The 19,635-nt window shown below is 44.2% G+C and overlaps 1 protein-coding gene across 2 annotated transcripts in view; it reads left to right on the forward strand.

The window, feature by feature from the left end:
• Window positions 1–3,490: 3,490 nt before the first annotated feature.
• LOC146839023 (uncharacterized) overlaps window positions 3,491–19,635 on the forward strand; it is a 432,821-nt gene continuing 416,676 nt past the window's right edge. For both annotated transcript variants that reach the window (XM_085603057.1, XM_085603054.1), the window contains exon 1: window positions 3,491–3,570. The gene's annotated coding sequence lies outside the window, so the exon portion shown is untranslated. The remainder of the gene's footprint in view (window positions 3,571–19,635) is intronic.

Consider the following 19,635-nt stretch of genomic DNA (forward strand, 5'->3'; position numbering starts at 1 on the left):
CAGTTCTTCTCCAGTTTTCGACATGTTCGTTTGGAGGCCTGGAGGTCTTAGGTGAACCAGGTGGCTTTCTTGCTGGTGTGGCTGTTGGAGGGTTTCTTGAGTGGGGCGAGGGTGTTGGTGCAGTTGTCGATCCACTGTCTGAAGTTGCGGGCGGCGGTGTCGGGGTTGGTGGGGTCGGTGGGTGGGCTCTGTATGTTCAGACATCTTGCTTCAGTAATAAAGCACAAAGGTGAAGGCACAGTCCCATTATAATTTAGCATAATTGCTAACAAGTGCAGATATTGTCCCACTGAATACACTGCTAACAGGTCCTCATGCTGCCTCTTTACATATGAACATCAGTGACAACTTTAGATAGTGACCATTTAAAGTTGCAGGAACATTGTAATATACATCTGAGGTATGTCTGTTGAAAACTTAGCATCACTGTAGGCAAATGCAAACCCTGCCCCATTAGATAACAGCATTGTTGAAAGGTGCAGGCAAAGGCCATTCCCGGGAAGCTCGGATACCACCTGTTTATGGAAAGCACGGGCTTCAGGAAGCATACACAATTGTAAGCTCTCAAAGAAGGAAAGCACACAGAGACAACAAGGATGGTGTCTGCAAATAGATATACTCTAGATGGAGTGGGATGCGAACTGAGCGATTGCAAGTGGCCGAGATTAAATCAAGCATTCCATCCATCACCTTGTTTTTGCACTTGCTAAATCTATATAAACAGCAGCTGCTGCAGTCTACTTTTATGTCCTTTGCCTCACAATCTTCTGCATTTTAACCAACAAACGATGTCTTTTGGCATTTATTGGTTTCAAGTTGCAGTTTTCATCTAGAAAGCAGAACTTGTCTTACTTGTCATTATTAACTCACCAATTTCATGTCTCCTGATTTACAGTTGCATTTTTCCAATACAATTTCTCCCATGTGAATTATGGCCATCCAAGGTCCAGTCTGTTCATGTTGTCAAAATCTGCATGGTCATCAAACCCACCCTTCCTTACTGGAGTGCAGGTCTGACAAGCACTTCCTCTAGGCTAAGTGCCTGTGCTTTTAATAGTTTAGAAAGAAGTAATGGGAGACAGGAACAGAAAGGAAGCGGCAAAGGGGAGATAGGATGTGAAAGGGAGATGAGGAGAGATGCAAAGAGATGGGGAAGGTATCCAGAGAAAGGATAGAGGAAGAGCAGCTGCACCCAAAGCAGAGAAGGAATGATGTTGAAAGGATTAAAAATCATTGGGAATGAGGAAAGAAAGTGAGTTGAGCAGTGGAACAGATACCAGGAGAGAGAAGGAAAAGTTGGAGGTAAAAACAAGAGCATGATAGTAAGAATGACAGAGAAGAAGAAAGAAGAATTGAGAGAAGACACCATAGAGGTGTTGTGGTTAGGGAAGGAGGCAAGGATTTGCAAAATGGATGAGAGAGCGAAGGAAGAAAGATCGGAAAAGGAGATGGAGATAATAGTATATGATGTAGCAGGCATGGTATGATGCACCATTTTCCAAATTTTTTCCACAAGTTTCTTTGGTGAGAACTCTCCCTAAGCTCCCATTGGAGTTATTGAGGTAGACACTGTGCTCACTCAGCGCAGTGGGGTGGCTGGTATGACATCACTTGCCAGAGCTGCTTTTGGTTCTCAGTCCAGCCTTCACTGGCCTCAGAGGTGGAACATTCAGTGCCAAGAACACGTGTTAGTGAGCGTGACAGATTGACGGTTAGTGAGTAAGAGTAAGTGTGACTGCAGGTGAGTGAGAGTGGGTGGGTGAGTGAGAGATTGTGACTGAGAATTAGAGAGTGATAGTGAGTTAGTGTAATCTCAAGTGAGAATGAGGGAATTGGTGAGAGAATAAGTGAGAGATAGATAGAATGAGGGATTGAGCATAAGAGAGTCTGAGTGTGAGTATGAATGAATGAAAGTAAGAATGGGTGAGCGTGAGTGCAAATTAATGAATGTAAGAGTGCAGAAAAATTAGAATGAATGAGTGCAAATGAGAGAGAGCAAGTGTCGATGAGTGAGAATGTGAGCGAGTGAACGTAAATAAGAGACTGGGAATATTGTGTTATGATTGTGAGTCTTGGATTTGCCCAGACGTACTCAAGAAATCCTTGGCTTAGAGAGGTACCCATGACAAAACACTTGTACAGGTGTACTGAAAGCAATTGCGATGTGTACAGATACCTTTGATAAAAAAAAACTTGTACTGGCAAGCTAGAGTTAAATATTGGCATAATTGGTCCATGGTGAAATACTGGTGCTGGCATACTAGAATTAATTCTCGCCACAAACCAACAAATAGTTGATCATCTAAGCGCTGGTTTGATTCCCCTTGTTCCAAATCCAGAAAAGCACTCAATTATACTGGCAAGCTAGAGTTAAATATTGGCATAATTGGTCCATGGCGAAATACTGGTGCTGGCATACTAGAAATAATTCTTGACATATGGGCCACCCCTGGGAAAATCCTGTTGTTGGCATACGGGGAGGTAATACCTGGCATATGGGAGCACAATAGTGTGATATGGGAGGGGGCAACCATGATAACATGCTGGTCCTGACATGCTAGGGATATCTTTTACCATATTGGGGCCATATATCGGATTTTGAAACAATGGGGTCGATTGGCTTGGCATAATGTGAAAAGACATGAATATTTAATGAGAGCCCTTTCAGGGCCTATGACGTTTTAGCTAAACTATGTGAAAAATAAGCTTTACAATGCACTATTTGACCCAATATTTAAAAACATTTTCTCCATTTAGGAACCCCTCTGCACACTCTGAAGAGGAGGTCTGGCTCATTTGCTTCACTTGCTACAATTCAGAGCTAGTATTATTTGAGTGGAGAGGTGTGGTGCAGCGGCCAGGGCAGCTGCCTTCGGAGCACAGGCTTCACGGATCGATCCGCGGCTCCGGATGCAGCTCAGCTCAGCACCATGTGACTCTGGGCAATAGCTCACTTAATTTCCATGACGGCCCCCAGCGCCTTGAGACTCATGAGGGTGAGTAGTTTGCGCTTTACAAATACGGATTTACATTTTCATTTATTTCCCACCCCTTTCGAAGTTCATATCAGCATCATAATAAAGGTGGAATTTAAACAGACGTTTAAGTTGTATTTTCATAATAATTATGTACTTATTTTGGCATGTCAGTGATATCAATTATTTTGATGTCCTAAGGATTAAGGTCACATTACATCACCTATTGGAAAGACTCAGGGTCAAAGGTCATTTGATGTAACTTCCTATGATGTCATTAAGGTCAAAGGCTGTGTGATGTCACTTCTGCTACCCTTGGCATTGTGGTGAATCGATGTCCATGCAAAACTTAAAAAGGGATCAGGAAAAAGCTACAGACAGGCCCCCCCCTTTAACAGCGCTCTGTGCTGGAGGCCCTGTCTGTCCTCAGCGCATGCGCAGTTGTTAATCCATCCGGCCCTCTTTAACCCGCGCTCATAGTTCAGTCCTGGGGCTTTCTTGTGTGTGATGGAAGACAGTGTTGAGGGTCCAGGTTGTGTCCTCTCTCGGTGTTGACGGTCCTGGTTGCGTCCCCTCTCGGTTAGACTCTGTACAGGCTGTGCTCTCCCTGCGAGGCTGCTCAATACTCACTGACACAATCTTACGGTTTCATGTGCTTCGCTACTCTCAGCGCATGTGCAGTCATAACTAGAGGAAATCCTGCACATGCGTACTTGTGACAAACGTCTATCCTGCCAGGACCATGAGTTGTAAACAAAACATCAGTCTGGACAACCCAGTGCAGTAACCATATAAATAGATTATTATGAAATGAAATACCACAAAAAGACCTGCACAGTTGCTCAAAGCTGCACGCATACCAAAAAACGATTGTCTCAACCTAATCCAAAACTTATTTGACTTGTATGTAGGTGGTTGTCTATTTACTTACTTTTATACTATCGCGCCACTTCCTCTGATATGTCTGTAAAACTTACCTTTTGTCCTGAAGTTTTGTCCTGAATTTTGACTCTCTGTCCTGAATTTTTACACTCACTGTCCTGAATTCGTACCCATGCCAGTTGGTCACCCTATTGGGCCCGCCCGGGGAGCAAACAAAAAGAGAGCCAGTCACGTGATGATAGTCATAGTCATCTGTAATAGAATTCTTGCAAGAAAGTATTCTCTTGGCTTGTTCATGTGAAATTTTAACAACAGCTCTCTTACTCCACCACCCTTTCTTTTCCAAGGAAAGTGACCCTTTTGAAGTTTTGACAACTTGAATAGGTGAAGAAAATTTGGCATCCCCTTTCATAACCTTGTTAGGGTTCTAAAGCAAAACCCAATCTCCAAATTGAAAATCCTTTGCGAACGAAGAACATGATGAATTAAAATGTTTCTTCTGAACATTCTGTTTGATAAACACATTTTTCTTAAGCATGACTTTGTCATGGCAAGCCAAACAGGAAGTATCATCTTTCTTGAGGAGTTTTATCCAGTTAGGACAAATGTTTCAATTTGGATTTCTCTTTTTAAGCAGTCTGAAAAGAGAAATCCCTGTTGTGGAGTGAGGGGTGACTAAATAGGACCAGATTTTCTTTCTCAAAAATAATTCCACAGGAAGGTTGCAAGCTAAAGCTGATTGTATGCCTTCTTTTATAAATCTGTTCATCCTTTCAATGAGACCGTTGGATGATGGGGAGTGGAGAGCCACTTTTAGGTGTTTGATATCGTGAACTTTAAACTAATCTTGTACGGTTGTGGAACAAAAGTGTGAACCATTATCTGTAACGACTTCTTTGGGAGATCCTTCTGATTGACAGACTCTGTTAAGGAACTTAATAACAGCAATAGAATTAGGAGAATCACAAAAGTCAAAATCAACCCATTTGGAGTGATAGTCAATAAGTGCAACGATGCAACGTTCACTGTTAGGAAATAAATTGAATGGACCAGCAAAGTCAATTGCAATCTTAAACCATGCCTCCTCAGGTACAGGGTGAAGAGGAAGTTTGTTGATCTTCCAATGTTTGTCAGAAAGTAGACACATTTCACATGCATCAATCCACTGAGTGACATCTCTATCTAAAGCAGGCCACCAAAAATGTTCTTTACGTTTTCTAGAAGTCGCTCCTACGCCCAGATGTCCTTCATGAGCGGATTCAAACAATTTAATGCGGATAGAAGAGGGAGGGATACATTGATCTCCACGCATTAAAATGTCATTAACAATAGAGAGATCATCTGAAACTTGAGCATACGACTTTAATGAAGCAGGATGGGAATGCTCTCTGGGCCAGCCAGCAATAATCATGTTCCTGACTGCTTGTAAAATGTGATCATTATCATATGCTTGAAGCCAATCAGATCGTGACACGATGGGAAAAGTGGACAAAGTGTCATTGATGGATGCCACCACACATTCTACTTCATCAAAATTCGGGTCAGGCAGATCATCTTTTAAGGGAAGTCTAGAAAGACAATCTGCTCTGACATTATTTCCCCCTGAAATATGCCGAATGGTGAAATTATATTCATGTAGCCTGGACAGAATGCGTACTAATCTTGACGAGGCCTTACCAGTACCATTACCGTTGAGAAGATGCAATAGGGGTTTATGATCACTCGAGTATGAAATGGGAACCCCATATGAAACGTTTAAACTTTTCAACGGCCCAGGACCAAGCGAGTGCCTCTCTCTCTATAGTGCTGTAATTCCTTCCAGCAGAAGAGAGAGACCTGGAGGCGAAACCTATGGTGTTCTCTTTTGCACCAAACCATTGACATAACAGCTCCCAAACCCAATTGACTGGCTTCTACTGAAATGGAGCATTGAACACCAGGGGTGAAAGAAGACAAAGCTGGGGAATGAGAGATTACCTTTTTGATAAGATTGAAGGAAATATCCAAATCAGGAGACCAAACAAATTTCACTTTTTTTTTTAGAAGATTACGTAACGGTTGTACAATCTGTGAATAAGCCTGAATGAACCTTGAGTAGTATTCTGTCATGCCCAAGAAAGATTTAAGAGCATCTTTATTTTTGGGTATTTGCACATTAGATATGGCTTGGGTAAGCTAAAACTTTGGCTTGATACCATTTGAGGAAATGGAATGACCCAAATAGTCAACCTCGGACTTAAAAAATGTACATTTGTCTTGACCTAAGGTGATGCCTGCATCTCTAAAGCGTGTAAGGACTTCTTTGAGTTTTTGAACGTGTTCATGTTTATTTTTTGAAAAAATTAGAACATCATCTTGGTAAGCCTGAACATATTTGATATTTTTAAGTAAAGAATCCATACATTTCTCAAAGACGCTGGCCGCGGAGGCTAGGCCAAATGGTAGCCTTAGATATTTATAGGCTCCAAAAGGGGTAATGAAAGTTGTTAAGCTGGTAGACTGAGGAGACAGGGGAATTTGATGGTATGCGCTTCGAAGGTCAAGTAAGGTGAAATGTGCTGAACCGTTAATTCCAGTTAGTAGATCTTGAATCTTGGGGAGGGGGTGACAATCAATGAGAATATTTTGAATGAGGGAGCGAAGGTCAGCACAGAGGCGGATACTGGAATCTTTCTTCCTGACAATCACAATAGGACTAACCCATTGAGAAGAATCTGTTGGTTCAATAATACCCTCTGATACCATTTTGTCTAATAACTTCCTCAAGTCATCTCTTACACTAAGAGGAGTGGATCTGAGTTTATGTGCAACAGGTATGTCACCTGGTTTAAGTTTAATCAAGTGCTCATATTTTTTAATTTTACCTATCCTGGAATTAAAAACTTTGGGAAATTGTGTAACAATGTAATTAATCATTGGATCAATATCATCTGAAATAGATGGAACTATGGTATCATTCATTTGAACAGGATTCTCAGATCCAGGAACAAGTTTCAAACCCATCTTAGCGAGGTCCTGCCGGCCTACTATGATTTTCCTTTTATGGCAACATATATTTTGGTATGGGTTTGCCTACCAAGACAAGAGATATTTGATATAAAAAAATCCAAGCATGTCTATGTCTTTCCCTCCGTATGCTTTAGGAACAATATCATGTTTTGAAAGGGCCATGGATAAAGACCATAATTTTTCAAATAAAATATCAGAAAGGATGGTAACCGGGGCACCTGAATTGGCCATCATGTCAATTGGCTTATCACCAATTACAACTACACATGTTGGATCTTTAACACGTTCATGATTAGTTAAATCCTCACAAGAATCAAGGGCTAAGATTTCCTTTTTCACAAGATTGTTGGAAGATAAGTCTATAGTATTAATATTGAGATTTTGCAACAATGACTCATGGGGGGCAACATCAAGGGAGGAGGCACTGAATTCGGGATGTTGAAATTCTTGTGAGGAAATAGAACCAACATGAATTGCGCGTTTGGCTCTACAAACAGAACTAAAGTGCCCTATTTTATTGCAATTTGTACATTTCTTACCTAAAGCAAAACAAATAGGACTATTACTAAGATGTGTCCTAGAGCCACATCTGTAACAAAATGTGGTAGGTTTCCTTTGGAAGGGTTTAGTGAATTTGTTCTTGAGAGTAATAGCATTCACAGGCATATCACTTTGAACAAGATTAACAGGAGAAACATTTTCATTTGCAATACATTTTGATGAAATAATGCTTCTTTCAATGCTTTTAGCCATATCAATAACTTCTGAAAGGCTGGGATCTCTACAGCTCAAAATACGCTCCTGAATTTTCTTGTGATAACAGCTATATACAATCTGATCCCTAATATACATATCCAATGAAGCGCCAAAGTTACAATCAGCTGATAAGTTTCTAAGAACTGAAATAAAGTCTTCTACAGTTTCGTCTGAATTTTGTTTACGTTTCATGAAGTTGAAGCGTTCCAGCATAACATTTGGTTGTTCAAGAAATTTCTTGTTGAGTCTTTGAATAGCGTCAGTATAAACATTCCAACCATCGCCATTTCCAGGAGGAGATAATGTGGTTGGTAAATTATCAAAGATCTGATGACCAGCTTTACCCAAATGGCTATAAAGTATTGCTAGTTTTCGTTTAGCTGAATATTCCTCAGCGTCAAAGCAACCAAATGGTTTTCAAAGCTGCGAAACCATAACTTCCAGGATTCAACAGGTTTCCCATTAACAGGAAGAAAATGGTTTAAATTTACAAATTCTTGATTGTTTGCCATGTTATTTATTTATTTTCAAAGTATATAAATTGGTATGGAATGTATAACGCTTTATTTCCTGGAATGAAGAAAAAGTTAAATAAATATTGCTGAAAGTAAGTTAAATGTTAATTCCCTTTTTAAACGTTAAATTATTGCAAAGTACATACCATTTTAGATGCTTCCCGATTAATAAATCAGTTAAATTCAATGGAAGTTAATTCCAAATTGAGCAAAGTAACGAAAAGGTAATTTCATTTACTGTGTGACAAATCCTTTGTTTTTCAATCGAAAATCGGCACCACTGCGTGAAGCGCAGGGAAAGCACCTATATGCTGGTGTGATAACTTGCTCCTGTAAACCGGGGTGAAAATACCTTAAATACGTCTGCCAACGTTGCGTGATGACGTCATCACGCTCCACTGTGAAAGACGAGCCGATGAGATCGCGTTGAAGAAAACATCCAAACGAGTCAAAATTCAGTTTAAACTGAATGGCTGCCCGTATTTTGCTCGCGTGAAAAGGGAAAGCTCTCTATTCTCCAGACGATGTTTAGGCAGACGAAGACAGCAGTAGCAAGGTAAATATTTTGGTGCAATGGAGCCTTTTGACTTCCAGATTTCCAAAATGTTATAAAGTGGTGAAATGCTGAATCCCACGATGAAGCCCGTCGCCAAATGTAAAGAAGTGGGAATGAATACAAATCCAGACGAACACGATGAAGTAATTATATCCAAATATGAGATTTAATCCTTGAATCAGCATAACACAGGAGTGCTGCTGTTCCTCGTGAAGCAAGACTGTTGAGTGTCTGTTCAACAGCTGTTTGCTCCACTGAGAGACTGCAGCACGAGAGATGCATCTTCAAACATAAACATGTTTGAAGCAGTGCTTTAAATGGGCCGGTACTCACCGGTACTGAGAACCGGCACTTCTTATTTTTATCACCCTGAGTACCGGCACTTCTCTACGGCCGTGGAGAGTACCGGTACTCCTGGAGGGTAGGCGCATTGGCCTCTAGTGGCAGTCGCCTGTGTCTTTGTTCAGCCAAATCACTTTTAAAGCCCTGAGCTGAGCCCCTGCTGAACTATTCAGCAGGGGCTCAATTGCATGATATCCCAGTGCTCGCTGTCATGCTGTGTTGCAAGGAATCGAGGCAGCCCAGAGACCGCACAATGAGAAAAGCCATGGGAGGTTAGAAGGGCTTTAATCCTACCTGATTCTTTTGTGTGAGTGTCTGCTTATGTGGGTCTGTTTTTGTGAGAGAAATATTACAAAATAAGGAAAGGTTAAAATATCACTGTTTGACTTTCATTTTGTATAAAGAAATTAACCTGATTTGTTTATAGAAAGACATTTCTCGTGTGTACTGCAACTAGTATATAACCCAATAAACTTTGCATGTCTTACCTTTAGCCCCGCCCAGCCCTCTCGCCACATTTAAATGAGTACCTGCACTATTTTTTTTCCCATTCAAAGCACTGGTTTGAAGATACACTCGCCAACAGCGTTACAATAAAATAGACTATGGAACTTTAAGGGAGGGATAAACATGAAAGAATCACTGCAAATTAAACTGACCTCTTTACACAGTGTCTGTCCTGAACGCACGCGCAGTTGTTAATCCAACTTTAACCCAGGCTCCGTAGCGAGAGGTCCTATCTATCCTTAGGGCATGCGCAGTTGTTACTCCAGCTTGCCCTCTTCAAGCCGCGCTCCGTGCGGGAGGCGCTATCTGTTTTTAGCGCATGCCAGTTGTTAATCCACCAGGCCCACTTTAACCCGCGCTCCACTGCAAGAGGCAGTATCTGTACTCAGCGCATGCGCAGTTGTTACTACATCTTGCCCTCTTCAAGCCCCGCTCCGTGCGGGAGGCGCTGTCTCTTTTTAGCGCATGCCAGTTGTTAATCCACCAGGCCCGCTTTAACCCGCGCTCCACTGCAAGAGGCAGTGTCTGTACTCAGCGCATGCGCAGTTGTTAATCCACAGCTCCCACCCTTTAACCAGCGCTCCGTGCTGGAGGCCCTATCTGTCCTCAGCGCATGCGCAGTTGTTAATCCATCAGGCCCTCTTTAACCCGCGCTCGTAGGCTTTCTTGTGTGTGATGGAAGACAGTGTTGACGGTCCAGGTCGTGTTCTTTCTCGGTGTTGACGGTGCAGGTTGTATCCCCTCTAGGTTAAACTCTGTACAGGCTGTGCTCTCCCTGCGAGGCTACTCAATACTCTGTGACACAATCTTACTGTTTCAGGTGCTTCGCTATCCGCAGCGCATGCACAGTCATGACTAGAGGATATCATGCGCATGCGTGCTTGGGACAAACGCGTATCCTGCGCTCGCGTACTTGTGACAAACCAAGTGTCCTGCTCACGCGCAGCTGTAGCTGATCAAAGTGGCTCTTCTGTCGCGCGCGGTTTGTTGTGCCTTCCGAGCCGGTATTACGCGGGCGGCCCGGCCGCTCCTCCATCTCCCCTCGGGGCCAGGCCGCTCCTCCATCTCCCCTCGGGGCCAGGCCGCTCCTCCCTCTCCCCTCGGGGCCACTTCACCCGCTCCGCCTCTCGCAGAGCGAATGCACAAGAGAGTTAAGGTAAGAAATGGCCTCGAGGCAGCGGTCCAAGTGCATTAATGAAAGTATTGGACCTGCAGTGGGGGCGGGGCGAGGTTAGTGAATGTGGGGGCGGGGTTTGTGAATGGGTGGGGACATTGGGTGGGGGGCTGGGGTCAGTGGGTGGGGGTCAGTGAAAGTGAGGTCAAGTGTTTATTTCAGTTATTTATTTATTTTATGCGTTTTTATATAGCGCGGACTTTACCCGAAGGTGTAAGAGCGCTTCACAATAGGAACACTACTGATACATGAGGCGAAAATTATAAGTGAGTATAGTACAAGAGCAAACGTTATGTTACATGAGGAAAAAGTGACAATTGTGCAAGTAACAAAAGCAAACAAGATACAAGAAGAGGTAGCAAACGATACCTTACAAGAGGAAAGAGTGACTAGTGTGCATGTTACAAAAGCAAACGTTATGTTACATGAGGCAATAGTGACAATTGTGCAAGTATCAAGAGCAAACAAAATACAAGAGGTAGCAAACGATACGTTACAAGAGGAACAAGCATTGGCATAGCCAATAGGTCTCGCTTTTGGGACCTTATAAGTATTTAGTTATGCAATTGTTACATAGCTGAACACATAAGGTCCCAAAAGCGAGACCTATTGGCTATGCCAATGCTTGTTACCACCTCCCTCTAATCTCCCCCCAGTCGGCCGCCCTGTGGCCCAGCTGCAGATGTGTGGAGAGATCGTCAGCTCCGTGTTTTCGAGCTGCGTGCCCCATGCGATATCAGCTGCTGGGCCTGGAGTGAGCGAGGCGGTGGTTAAAGCGGCAACGGGGTTCTCCGCTCGTCTCTGGAGTCTGCGGTGACGTGTCGTGTTTTTGGCGGAAGTGGGGGGTTGCCTAGTGTGGTCGCATGCTGTGCATTTAGAGGGCTACTGTCATGTTTTGCCTCTGTTTATAATGTTAAGGACCCAGCAGTATTTCGTGTCACACGCTTCTGCTATATTCGAAGCAACACCATTCTTTGTGAAACAGAAACGTTTTGTGTCTGTGCTTCAGCATGTGTGCAAATAAGACCTGTAAAAGCAACCGTGTTTTTGTTGTGGGAACGTCCGAAGAAGGCTGTGTGTTTTTGAGGGGACGGTGGCAATGTCGAGGTGATCGCTGCGCAAGGCGTGTATGGTGGTAGGCTGGCAGTTCTGTTGGGATGTTTGTGCTAGTGGTGTGAAGTGTTGTTCCAGCTTCTCACGGGGCTGTTCTGGTGGATGCTCTGAGGTCACGTCTGCGTGACGGTGGCTCTGAAGTGTTTGGGTGAGGTAAGGACGGCCTGTGTCGGTGGAACGTTCTGGGAGTGCCATAACACTGGAGAACGCTGTGCAAGGTGTGCGGAATGCTGTGTGCTAGGAGCGTCTTGGGTCAAATACTGGAAGACGGGGCTGCCTGAAAGAAACTTTGGGCGGGTCTGCCTGTGCAGGGGGTGCAGCCACGCAGGCAGGAAACGTACAGTGAGTGAACTGGCTGTGCAGGGACTTTCGTCCTTTGCGTGCGTGGAATGTCGTGGGGCTCTGTGGGGCGGGAGAGGTCTTAGCTTGCATGGAGTTGCCGGGGGACCGTGCTGTGCGTGCAATGATGGGTTATGTGCACGTAATGACGGGTTATGTGCACGAAGGCGTGGGTCTACCCATGCAGGGGCTGTGAAAGGAACTGACACCAGGGTAGAGAGTTAAGGCTAGCGCCAAGTGCTGTCTACGCAGTACGGATGGACTTCCTTGTAGATGACTGACTACATTTTTTTAAACCAACAAATGCAGAAAATGAAACGTGATAAGCATGCAGCAAACATAGGGGAAGTGGTGGCGCATTAATTATCAAGCAGTTAATGGAATGTCGTGGGGTCGTGCAGTGTGTGTGGAAGGGCTAAGCATGTAGGTTGTAGGAGAGTTTGGACTGTGCACTGCATTGACTATTCGGGATAAGGTTCTATTGATGGAGCATGGGGTGGCCCTAAAACCATTGTGGGTGCAACGGTGGAGGGACTTTGGACGTGCACGCAGTGCCATGGTGGCAAACAGGAGTGTGTTGTGGGGGATGAGGGAAGAAGATGTGGATGTGTGCAGGAGATGTCCATGACTTATGCACGGGTGGGTGTAATAGTGCAGGAAGAGTGGGGCCATCAGCGGAGAGCGTCGTCATTTCCAAGTGACAGTTATTTTTGACAACACGTTTGGAATCCTGAAATTCCGTTTGTTGTATTCGGGGTGGATGTCTCAATGTTTTTAAGATTCCAAAAATATCTTCTCTCGAATAGGCTGTTCATTGAATGTCGATGCGTCTGTGTGCATGGAGTGTGGAGGTGGCGTGTGTAAAGGGTGTCAGTGTGTGCTTAGGGAGTTTAAGTGTGGTTGTGTGTGCGCAGGGGGCGTGGGGCTGCTTTTGTCAGTTGTGTAAGGGTGTCGAGTAAATGTGTATGCAGGCCGTTCGTGACTGGTTCGTGTGGACCCTGTGGGTTGGTATGTTTGCAGGTGGCACTCATCACAACTTTGGATACGTCTTGTGAGGCGGAAGGGGTGCTTGCCCTACTCTGTGGCCTCTATCCGCATAAGGGTGCGTGCCCTACTCTGTGGCCTCTATCCGCATCAGAGGCACGGGATGGCCATTCGGAGCTACTTGCTAGCGGCCGCCGAAGGACTGTTAGCGGCTGGCTGCGGGGCGCAGGTTGTGACTGGCGGTCATGTTGAGCTTGAGGTAGGTTAAGGCTCTGAGTGCCAGTTGTGGGTGTGCCGTGCCGGCAGAGGAGGCTGGGTTTGCGCAGCAAAGTGGCCGTGCGGCCGCGAAAGTGAAAGTGATCACGATCAAACATCAAAGCGGCCGTGCGGCTGTGAAAGTGATCACGATCAAACATCAAAGCGGCCGCGAAAGTGAAAGTAATCGCGGTAAAACGTGGCGCGCATGCCCACGCACATGCACTGTAGCTCTTGGCTGGCCTGGTAGCACTTTTTGGAGCCCTCTCAATAAGTCTCGCCTGACCAGCACATGCGCTGGGTCAGGCGAGACCTAAAAAGTGACGTGTGCAGGTTACAAAAGCGTACAAAGTACAAGTATAGGTATAATACTGCAATAAATGGCAGACACTCAAAACACAAGAACAAACGTTACGTTACATGAGGCAATGGTGGCAATTGTGCATGTATCAAAAGCAAACAAAATACAAGAGGTAGCAAACGATAAGTTACAAAAGGAAAGGTGACGTGTGCATGGTACAAAAGCGTACAAAATACAAGTAGAGGTATAATACTGCACTAAATGGCAGACACACAAAACACAAAAACACACTGAGAAGGCACTTCTATAGGCATGGAGAACAGAATTTCCTATAATGGAAGGACTTCCTTTAGATAATAGAGGGCGTGAATTAAATTTGGAAGTGTCTTTGAAGGAGGAGAGCTTTGAGGTCAGTTTTGAAGGCCTGGTTAGAGGTGGTGGTCCGGAGCTGAGGCGGAAATGAGTTCCAGATTCTCACCGCGTTGCCTGAAAAGGATTGGGCCATCGATCTTTCCTTCTTGAAAGTGGGAGGTTCAAGCAATACATTTTCTGCATTACGTGATGGTCTGAAGCCTCCAGAGAGTTTGTTTATTCGCCAGGTAGCGAGGGGAGGAGGAGTGCAAGGCTTTGTGGGTGATACAGGCAGTCTTGTAGATAGATCTTGCCTCGATGGGAAGCCAACGGAGGGTGGATAAAATGGGTGTGATGTGGTCGCTTCTTTTGGCCCCATATATGAAACGAGCTGCTGAATGGAGAACAGACTTAAGGGGGGACAGGTGGGATTTGGGGAGGCCAGTAAGAAGAGAATTGCAGTAATCCAATCTGGAGAGAAACAGCGATTGGACCAGGGTTTTAAGGTCTTGCTCCGGGAAGAAGTGACGAATCCCCCAAAGAAGGCGCAGTTGGTATCGAGCAGACTTTGCAATGGAATCAATGTGGGAGAGTAGTTTTTTGTCGAGTATGACACCAAGGGATTTTGCGCTGTCGACACTGATGGGTTTATTGTTAAGTAGATTCATCTGGTCCATCCATGGTTCAGAATCAGCTGATAGAGTTAACATCCAGTTTTGAATGGAGTCGAGAGGAGAGCTTAGGATGTAGAGATCGTGAGTGGAGGCCACCTTAAGGTAGATTTGAGTTTCGTCAGCATAGAGATGATAGTGGATCCCAGATTTACTAAGGAGATTTTAAATCCAATGCCCTGCAACCTGGCTATTGGAGACTCTTTGTCGCCGCGGCCGTGGGCTCACTGGGTCTGTAGACTAAAGACTGTTAATAATTTAATTTTAGCAGCCTGCAACTCCGAACTGTTCAATTCCTCAGGCTCCGGCGGGCTGCTTTTGGAGGCTTCAGGCATTTCTGAATGCCGCCGTAGTCGGAGAACCTAAAGTTGCACATACTTACCTTTCTCATGGGCGAACGCAACCACGGACTTTACCCATCTGCTGACCGCATCTATAAATGATGTTTTTGACACAAGTGTGTCCACATGGCATCTTTTAATTTGGCTGATCTGGGACGTGACCCTGGGCTTGCTGCAAATATTTTATTTAAACCCATGCTCTTGTATTTACAATCGGCAGAAGCTCATGCAGTGAGGGCTGGTGCTGTTCCTGACCTCCCATTCGGTTTGTGGAAGTGCCCCTTTGTGGATACAGATCACGCCTACCCTCTGATCGTGCTTCAGTGCACAGGCCCGATGTGGCTGCCTTCACAGTTTTATCCCACACACAAGCTTCTACTTGCACACCCTGCTGCCCCTTACAATCACTTCTTCTCAAGCACCAAAAGACAGACATGTTCACCGTCTTTCGCTAACTCTTGTTTTAAAAGGAACAATTCTGTCCTCTACATTGTGCTTCTGAATTCATACAATGCTAAAAATACAAGATCAATCTATGTATAGCATGTTAAGTGACATGTTTTTGTTTTGGACAAATGTATAACTTTTAATCGTAAGTCATTTGCATTATAAAAGCTGTAGTTACAACTGGCTTGAGTAAAGCCACACCAAATACAGCCTATTTCATTGAAACCATTGTTATTACAAAAGCCGATCACTAGAGCAAATACGAGTCTTCTGTGGTAATATGTGTGATTGTGGTAACAAATACATCTCTACAGGCTTTAATGCAGTGTAATAGCAATTCCCCTATATTATATCCTTACCCACATTCAACATATGCGTCTCATAATAAATACATCCGACCGTATGTTTTTGCATAGCTTTTCTTAATAAACAGATCAGGCATATTGCCTACAGTAAAATTGATTTCAATTTTTTTAGGGAGCTAGCAGCTAAGCTGAAGCCTGTGTGCCTCAGCTTCTCTCTCTCCTGAGGTTTGCCCAGTGCTGCGACGGGCTGGGCAGCGCTCCGAGTTAGCAGACTGTAGTTCCTTTAAGTAGCTATGATGATTTATTAGCAGGCAGCTGAGATTATCCCCGTTGGGGCCTCTCACATCCTGTTTGGTACAGTCAGGTCCCACACAGGCCTTGAAAAATCCTAAAAATATTAGAAGACTTGCAGGTCTACTGACTCAAATAATCTACTCAACCTAATTATAATGCTCTTGACCCCTAAATTGGTTTCAAATCATGTGATCCTGGGCAAGTATTTTAATTTCCGCAAGATAAGACTTAAAACCTTTTTTCAAGAATAAACCTTAGTTTGTACTTTAGTCAAGGGTACACAGATTTGAAATTGGAATTATCTTTTAATTCCCAACCAGGTTGTATCCCCCCTGAAGTTTTGCCCTGAAGATGCTGTGATAAAGCACATTGAGAATATAGACATAAGGAAAGCCAATTACAATAATCTTACAAAGATTGAAAGAAAAGCCCTGGGATGATCATGAGAAGAAGCCTCACCTAGTCATAAAACACGTGGATAAAGGAGGCGCGATTGTGATTCAGTCAGCAGATAACTACAGAGAGGCGTACCTTACCCTATTAGGAGACACCAGAAATTACAAAGTGTTGAAAACTAATCCAACTGAAACACTTCAGAAAGATATTAATGTTTTGGTGGAAGAGGCCAAGAATGAAGGATGGATCACTGGAAAGGATGCTGAATTTTTGATTACAGTGAAAGCTAAGATACCCTATTTTTATATTCCTAAAATACATAAAAAGAGAACTCCTCCACATGGTCGCACTAGCATAGGTTCCGTTCTCGAGCCACTTTCCTAATTTGTGGATTATTTTTTATGGCCACTTGTCTCAGAAATGAGGTCCTACGTTAAAGACACAAAAACCCTGTTGAATATCATCTTGGATCAAGAGTTTGATGTAACTTTCGAACTTATTATGTTCCTTGACGTGGAAGCCTTATACACAAGCATTGACTGAGAAGAAAGCCTTCGAGTCATTGAAGACATCCTAAATGAAAGGGAGTGGCCTTTGAAGCACCAGTCAAGTGGACTATACAACTAGCGTGCTTCGCCCTAACAAGGTTCTTCTTTCAATTTGAAGATACCATCTACTTACAATTACATGGAACTTCAATGGGAAGCACTTTCACGCGTTGCATAGCCTGTCTCTATGTACACCGATTCGAACAACAGAACAAATGGAATAATAACCTCCTTTACACAGGAGCTACGTCTGTGGTGCAGATACATAGATAATGTCTTCATCATCTGGCATGGCACATTGGAGAATGCAACCCGCTTCTTAGATTAGCTCAACAGCCAAAACAAATTGAGATTCGCCATGACTACAAGCAACGACGAATTATCATTTCTTGATGTCTCTATCAAAGATGAGCAAAGCAGATTGGTCATCAAACTTTATACAAAATCTACAGATAAGAATAGCCTCCTCCACTTTCAAAGAGCACACCCACAAGCACTTTGGAAAATTTACCAGTTGGACAGTTTCTCCGCATAAGAAGAAAATGCTCTAAGATTGCCGATTACAAACAAGAAGCTGTCATACTTACCAATAAGCTTTTAGATGGGCGCTCTCGGGAACATTTGACTCAGGGAGCACATGAAAGAGCACATAATCACAAAGAATCATTCCTAATGGATCAAAATAGAAAAGACCGAAAATAACTTATTTTTGTAACCAAGCATATCAGTGTGCCGAATGAAGAAACTGGTGTATCCTTACATGCAACAAACTTAGTTTTGACAAACCTCTGTTCTCATTTAAGCAAAACGCCAGTACGCATTCTGCCCTTTTACCAGGAAGTCCACTGCAAATTATCTTATCTAAGAACTCCTTAGATTCAGAAGAGTCATACTAACTGCAATTCTAACTGTCAGTTACAGAGGGGGGGGGGATTTAATAAAATATCTACTTGTCCATGGGGCAGGTTGCTTCATAAATCTACTTGTCCTGTAACAAAATCCACTTGTCCCTTTGGTGCCATGTACTGTGGCCACAAATTATGGCAGCAATCTCATAATATAAGACCTCTGAAATAGCCTCTCTGGTTATGCCAGGGCTCATACCATAGTAATGTTTGAATGCTTGTAATCCCCTTATGTTAATCAACAAGAGGGGGACAGAAGGGCTTTTGGAAGGTCCAGCATACATGCCCAAGCCAACACTAGAGAAGAGGGTATGCAGTTTCTTAGGTGGGTCAAAAGAAGTAAAGAGAGATCAACAATGTGTATTGTCACAAAGAGAAATGGCAGTCCTAAAATAATCGGCGGGAGGGCAATTCCTCCTTTCGGAACTAGGGCCCTCACACACCCAGTCAGCTAGGTGCCATGCTTCACCATTTGGGCCTTCTCCTCATCGGGTCGGCGCTGCAAGACCCGACGGGCCCCCAAAGAAGGGCTCTTTTGCGGAGATCTTTTGTTCCTTGCCGTTTGGTGCAGTGGAGGTAAGGGACCTAAAAAGTGTAGATGTGGTGTAATGGAAAGTGATTAAAATGGAAGCCAACTCCGCAATGAAATTTACCAAGCAACTGGAAAGGCAGCACTGTTTGTAATTGTTTGCTGTTCATTGCAATGTGCTTCATCTCTCTGTTCTGACCAAATTTTTCATAGACATGGCACACACATTCAAAGGCCTTATTCCACACTGGACGACACTCTGCTTCGCACTGCCAGGGGTACGACATATGGTAACACCGTCAATCACAAGGGGCACATACTCCTTCATTTCCCTATTTCTAAAGTAACGTGTCTCACATGGAACGTATGCGGTCTAAATGACCATAGAAAGACACGTCTAATACAGTCCCACCTTTTGAGACATTCGGCTGCAATATGGCTCCTCCAGGAGACACACCTTACAGCAACGACCTGTGACAGGCTACGATATAACAGATGGAGAAAAGTATTTACCTCAGGCTACTCCAACTACTCACGTGGAGTTTCGACGTTAATTAAAAGGTGTACCCCCTGGAGAACCCAGAAAGTGGTCAGTGACACAGATGGGCGATATGTGCTGGTGTTGGGTACGCTGTTCCATAAGCAGGTTCTAATTGCCAATGTATACGGGCCAAACGTGGATGATACCTCCTTCTTCCAGAAGCTGTGGCATGCCATACTATCCATGGAAGACGCGACCTTACTCTGGGGTGGGGACCTTAACACGGTACTGTCCCTCAGGGATGATAGGGTGGGAACCTCACTCACACACCACCCACAAGCAGCGGCAGTTTAACAACTAGTAGACTACGGCCTAGTGGACACCTGGAGAAGGCTCCACCCCCAAGCCCGTGAGGGAACTTGCATCACATATCACCACAATGCCTGGTCACGACTGGACTTCTGGCTCACTTCCCCCGACTTGCACTCCTGGGTGTCGGACGCTTTCCATCACGCCCGCACGCTTTCTGACCACTCTCCAGTTATTTTGACCCTGAGGATACCCAAGCCATATCAACAGCCCTTTACATGGCGTCTGACCCCTAACGCTTTGCTTGATTCCGCATTCAAAGAGAAACTGCACACACACATCAAAGAATA

Source organism: Triturus cristatus, chromosome 4_2 (assembly GCF_964204655.1).
Source record: "Triturus cristatus chromosome 4_2, aTriCri1.1, whole genome shotgun sequence".
Taxonomy (NCBI): domain Eukaryota; kingdom Metazoa; phylum Chordata; class Amphibia; order Caudata; family Salamandridae; genus Triturus; species Triturus cristatus.